This window comes from Octopus bimaculoides, chromosome 3 (assembly GCF_046866305.1).
Source record: "Octopus bimaculoides isolate indiv1 chromosome 3, ASM4686630v1, whole genome shotgun sequence".
NCBI classification, from domain to species: Eukaryota; Metazoa; Mollusca; class Cephalopoda; order Octopoda; family Octopodidae; genus Octopus; species Octopus bimaculoides.
Genome location: NC_142930.1, coordinates 11,807,735 through 11,815,234, shown reverse-complemented (window position 1 = coordinate 11,815,234; position 7,500 = coordinate 11,807,735).

Below are 7,500 nucleotides of genomic sequence, written 5' to 3'. Positions count from 1 at the left end.
GTGTGTATATATATCAGACATTTCTTATGATTTCAATCATTTTTGACCAATTATTATGTGCATTATATGCACATAAGTAAACGTGTGTGTATATATATGTATGTATATATATATATATATATATACATATGTACACACAGATACATACAAACATGTATTTCGCTATATATTAGTGTTGTTATCGTCGCTCTTTTTATTTTCGGTTCTTATTGCTGACATATTTATTGATTTCTCTGCACATACAGTAAATCAGGTGCATATTATAATACTGGACGCAGGAGAATTGTAGAAAGATCACAGTCTATGATAATGCGCTTTACATGAAAGTACGTTAGATTTATTTACCGTGAGGGTGGTAGAATCTAGCGTTTCGAGTTTTGCTCTTCTTCGGAGTATGAGGAAAATAAAAGAAATAGTGTTGTTGCAGCTTTTGGACTAATATCTACATATGTACTTATCTGATGCAGATGAGGCGCCAGACCTGATTAGAATCAATTTTCAACTCATTCAGTTAAAACTTATGTCTGTGTACATGTGTATTGTTGTGTGTGTGTGTGTGTGTGTGTGTGTGTGTATGTGTGTGTGTAACTATACAACCAAAAGTAATGACCACAGTACGTTTACGTATGTTTGAGACTGAAAATATTCCTTAAGTTGCGACTATATTGTTCTGGCATGCAAGGTGCACTGGGAAAACGTTTTAGGATAATGATCGGAAATTGAAAATATGTAGACGACATATTTGTAGTAAAATAGACACACCAGGAAATGAACTGCTATGATTTTAACTTATCAATACTTCATTTTTTTTTTTTTTTACATTTTGTATCAGTACTGGCAATCCAATAGATACGAACATTTACATGTGTGTACTAGAAGGTTTTCTCTGGGATATGAAAGAGTGAAGATTTTGTAGTTGTATGCTGTCAACTTAATGTGACAGTCCCCTGAAGGGAATAATACTACTGTTGGTTAGACCTAGGAAGCTGCACCGCTTCCTGTCGGCCTTGACACATTTCCTGTGTCCTTATGTTCACAATGTATTATTTCTAAAAGTGAAGATTTTGTTAAACTGCAGATCACCTTAATGTTATTTCTATTCAATATTTTATGATATATAATAATATCTTCTTGTTTATGGTTCGTATTAAGCTTGGGTATTTATTCATATATATGTACATATATATATATATATATATATATATATATATATATATATATATATATATATATATATATATATATATATATATATATATATATATCAGCGTGATGCTATGTGATGGAATATTCTTTTAAATTAGATTGTAAATGTTTTCTGGTGTTTTTAGTTGAGTAAGTCATGTTATTGAAGGCGTGTGATTGGAACATTCGTTTCCATACAGTAACATATAATTTAATTCTGTATAGGGTTAATGTTTTGTTGTGATTGTTTTTGTCTTAAGTCTACAAAATTTTTTACAGGATGTTTGTTGGGATGGTTACTTTTAGGGTGAAATATTTACATAATTGTTTTAATGCAGGTATCGAACCTCTTATCCGGAATCCAGAAATCGGGAATTACCAGAAATCCGGCTATTTTTAAAACTGGCTAGCTTTGAATTTCGCCAGCTGTACTAGTTCGCCGCGCCGCTGCTTTGTTTTGGCTTCCACGCTGTATGTGTCGCACGACACCAGTTCCTGTGTGACTGCTGCTGGGTAGACGCCCTCCTCTCACAGTTTAGTTATTAATTTATTATAATTTATTATATAATTCATTATAATTTTTATGGGCAGCTTGCTAGTGGAAACCTGAAAAGAAAACATTTAACGCTCAGCATAGCGAAGAAAGGTGCTTCAGCGCGGATTTTGAGTGAGGAATATGTTGTTGGTATGTCTACTGTCTCTGATATCAACAAACAGAAAGAACAGATACTTAAATTTTACAGTGACAGTGATGTGCCTAAATTAATGGACAAGCGAAAAACTTTACGTCAGTCGAAGAGTGTTGGCATGGACAGGGTATTGTTTGAATGGATTAGGCAACGTCGTAGTGAAAAGTTTCCAATTAATTGTTCCATTATAATGGCCCAAGTTAAGCTGTTTCACGAGGAATTAAACTTTGACAAATCTGTACGATTATTCAGCTGGATGGTTCAACAGATTTAAACAGAGGCACGGCCTTCGCAGGCTGAAAGTATGTGGAGAAAAAAACTTCTGCACACAACGAAGCTACATATTGTCATTAAGTGTTTATATTAGTATTTATATGTTGTTTACAATATGAACATAACAGCTGCAGCAAAACTTCATCACATATTGTAAAGCCTTTACGCAGTTCTGTAGCGCACGCAAAAAAATATTTTTGTGCATTTTGCCTTCTGAAGTGTTTGCTATTTTACTAAAATATATCAAGTTCGCTGTCTGCTTCTCTTGCAACTTCCCACCGTCAGGAAGAAACGACTCGCCCAAACTCGATTTTTCGATGCTTTCTTTCTCATCACCATGACCACAATCTCATTTTGGAAACCCCGATTCCTTTCCATTAAATTTAATTATTTAATCTATTCAAAACTTTGCTCTCTACGTATTATATCTACGCACTTGGAAACATGATACAATGTATTTATTCCATTCCCACAAAATGCCGCCGCGCACGCTCTACTGACTATCGACCTACTTTCCTCATTTCTAGTATCTGAATTCTTATGGATAGTATTGAAGCGAATGACGTTCTTCATTATTTTTTGGTCTCTATTCCTACGCTCTTACTATCATTACACCTTCCTTGAAACCATATGCACTGGAGACTTGCTCTCCTGTCATCCACCTGCAGTTTCTCGCTTTTGATAACTTAGACAATTTTGACATCAACAACACTTCGGTGGTATCTGACATGAAAACGTTTCAGCTATGCTAGCTTCAAACTAACTCTGTGAACAGATACTTTGAGAATGTAACAAATTATTTTCATTCTATTACACGAAACCACAAAAACTGCATATACCAAATATATTGCTTTGTATCACAATGTCTGCATGTAAACAACATATACGTAAACCATCAACTGCTGCCACTGCAAAATTTCCCAATATCTAATGTTTTTACATGCTAACCTCACATATAACATTTTAAATAACAGCTGTATCAATTCTAGCAGGAAATAAAAATTGTAAACAACATATAAATACTAATATAAACACTTAATGACATTATTATGTCTATTGAACATAAAAATATTTTTTTAAAATATAGACTCTTTAAAACTTAAAAAATAAAGCATAACTTCATATTATACATCGTAAAGAATGGAAATAATCGTAAATCAGATTATTTATTTTTTCATTTACTTTGGTTGTGGGTATTTTTATCCAACATTTTCCGATAAAATATATAAAATGACTGCTTTCAAGTTTGAAATTATTGATTTTTTAATATAAAAATGTTATCAGGGATGTCTATGGAGGTGGATGCTTAACATTTCCTGTAAGAACTCTCTATAATGTGGTTTGAAGTCTGAACATGGTTTGCAAAGGTAATTTGAACTGAGCATGAACTTTAATTACCATCACGATATATATGCATACACACACACTAATACACACACACTCACACACACACACACATATATATATATATATATATATATATATATATATACTAAGATTAGGTTGGGTGAGAAGTTGTGGTATATGACGTATATATATATATATATATATATATATATATATATGTATGTATGCATGTATGTATGTATGTATGTGTGTATGTATGTATGTATATATATGTTGTCGAACAGTATATTACTGGTTATGGCGTATTACTGGTCAGAATATTGATGCGCTGACTATGCTATTTGATATTATTGACGACTCATAGCTGTTTTCAAGCTGGAAGTATATAAACAACCTAGGTGGCTCCATGTTGCGAAAAATTACACCATTTACGGGGCAGGGAAGAGGAGTTACTTCCCATAAATTGGTTATTCTTTCCGCAAAACGAAGCTAACAGTGTATACTCCCATTCAGGTATAGTCCAGATCGTGCAAGCAATTTTCAATTGACTTTTTTAAGGCATTGTTCCTATTTTAATCGGTATATATACCTGGCTAGCACTGTAACATTGCGCCTCTCTTGGATTCTAAATTAGGGTCTGACTCTAAAGGAATGTGTTCCCATACTCAAGAAGCGAGATATTTGGATACTGCGCCTATGAGGAAAATTTCGTCTTGGTAACGTGGTCATCTCACTTATGGAGTGAGGTAAGACATATCTATAAAAACAGGCAACTAAAACAGTTCACCCACGGATAACATGAATCCATAGGAAGTAATTCTTCTCTAATTCCCACTAAGTGCTATATTTCTTCAATAGGTTTCGTTCCGCTTTTTTTTTTGCCTACATTAAGACAACGAGAGTCTGAAAATTACTTCCAGCATAAAAGAGTTTATGCTTTTCTGGAAAGCGTGTGTGAAGTGTCGTTAATAGTGCCAGTGCAATAGTCGGCGCAAAATCTAAGATAACATTCTGATCAGTTGTTTAACATACGCAATAATATACTATTCGATCATATAAAAACATAACAACTCTACTTTTCATGTTCTTTGTGCCTTATTTCGAATTTATGGATAACTATGTGATAACGTAAACTCAAAGGTACATACACACACGCACACACACACACACACACGCGCGCATTTAATTATTCTTAGTGTTTATAGATAAACACTACTAAAGGGAGAAGTCAGCTCACAACAGCATATCGTCCAAGATTTTCTGAAGATGGAATCCAGAACCTGAAATATAGCTATAGAAGGTAAAAGTACAAACAGCGACCTGTGATATTTCTTATTACTTGGGTTGTTCTGTAAGTGGATAAGAAAAAGATATTGAAATTGTTTTTATATCAGACAATACATCATGCAAACTATAATACTGTACATACATACATACACGCATATATTGTGAGTGTGTGTGCGTATGTGTGTCTTAAATTCATATGCATATATGTTCATACAATTACATATACATATCTATATATGTAAGTGCGTATATATATGAGTGTGTGTGTGTGTGCGTATGTATATATGTAGTACATATATACATACATATATATATGTATATATATATATATGTATATATATATATATATATATATATATATATATATATATATATATATATATATATATATGTATATATATATCAATTTTTTTTTCTCCCAATTTTTTTTCTCCGTGTTTTTCTCCTTGTCTCCGTATTCTTTCTGTTGAAGAGCGTAGCTCGAAACGTCAAAGACTTTCCGTATTCCCGAGCGTCATACTAATACATCCTTTTGTTATTTACACCACCTGTCCTCGTCTGTTGTTGTTTTTTCGTATATTCTCCCATATATATATATATATATATATATATATATATAATCAAAATAAGCAACAAGGCTAACCAAAGTTAATGCAGTATGATCGTTTCATGCGACTCCATTTATTTAAGCAATGTGAACATTACATCAAATGTAAAATGCAGAGCAATCCGCAGCTGCACAAAGATATAAAAATTTACTGAAATTACATTTCAACAGAAGGACATATTTCTATAACTACATTTAAACTCTCCAAGTAGAAAGGAAGAATACAAAAAAACCATTTTGACTTAGCCAGACCATACAGGCTAGTAATTAATTCTAAGCAGATTTTTAACTGTCACTGATTTTATTTGTTTTTTGGTTTCTGATTTATGGATCATCTTATCAGACCTAGTGATTCAAAGCTTATGAGGGCACTAGCATTTTCTTTGTAGGGAAAGGGCTAAACACTATAGACTGTAGACGTGGATGATATAGTTATAAAATTTCTTTGGGTTTAGTGATAAACTACTATAGGCCGGGGTTTCTCTACTAGCAGGCCAGATTATAATGGAGCAGGAGAACTTTTAACATAAGTCACCTAGATCAAAAGTATATAAAATAAAGTTGCAAAACATCCAGACAGTTAGGTGATACAAGAAAGGGACAACAAAACATCCTGATAGACGATACAAAGAAAACAAGGTCAGGTCATTCGGAGTTTTCTTTCCTCAGTCGAGTTCCAAATTATCTTTGCAATTTCAGCTGGTTATACTTGAGATTGCTCCAATCTGGCCAGCCCCAAGGAAAAACTAAGCTAAGAGCATTGGATTCCTCGGAGGAAAGCAGCGAATGTATACGCAAACAAGGACGGAAAAAATGGAGAAATGTTACATGAATACAAATGCAAATAACAGGCCATAACAACAGGTGTCTTTCGACTAAGGACGAATTAAATTAAGCTGGCGTGTGTGGAAGTAAAGCCTTACGGCAGGCACATAAGATTTTTACAGGCACATGGAGGAATATAGATGTTCCACGGATGGTAGTCGAACCAAGAAAGAAAGGTTATATATATTATATAAAACAAAAGCATTCTAATTTATGATCGATATCCAACTCTTGTAATTAGCTGCAAAAGTTGTATTATGGGGCCCAAATTAACATAACATGAAAATATACTTTTGGTCTATCTTATACATTGACATAAATTTAGTAAACGCTTGTATATTTTTCGATTAATAAAAACTGTCTTCGATATATCTGGAGCTTTGTTCTTTTAATGTTATTTGGTTTTTGAAAACTCACTGTACATCTTTATTTCACTGTGTAAATCACTGTAGTTGGAAGAATTTTCTTTCACTATGCACTTGAGGATTTTATGATCAAATGTTCACTACAATAAAACATTCGGCAATTTCTCATGATTTTTACCGCTAGATGTTGATGATCATTACTACACTATAGCATTTACTTATGTGTGAGTGAATCAGCAGACTTCAGCTAAGTTAAACGTATTTGTATTGAATGAATACCGTGGCCGTTAGAACATGCGACCTACAAATTCTTCATTTTCATTACACCACACTTGATTTTTGCCCTAAATTTGAGTGGACGATAACATGATTTGTGTTGTAATGCATTCGCCAATCATTTAAAACCTTGTTGCCATTTCCGTTTACCGGATATTACCTCAGTCACCCCGATTATTAGTATGTTCAATATGTGTAATTATCTACTTAATCATTCAGTCACAAACAAAAACTGATAGGAACACCAACTTATCGGTACATATTCTATTACTCTTTACTCTTTTACTCTTTTACTTGTTTCAGTCATTTGACTGTGGCCATGCTGGAGCACCGCCTTTTTAGTCGAGCAAATCGACCCCAGGACTTATTCTTTGGAAGCCTGGTATTTATTCTATCGGTCTCTTTTGCCGAACCGCTAAGTTACGGGGATGTAAATACACCGGCATCGGTTTTCAAGCGATGTTTGGTGGGGGGGATAAACACAGACACAAACATATACACACACACACACACACACACACACACACACACACACACATATATATATATATATATATATATATATATATATATATATATATATATATATATATATATATACATATATATACGACGTGCTTCTTTCAGTTTCCGTCTACCAAATCCA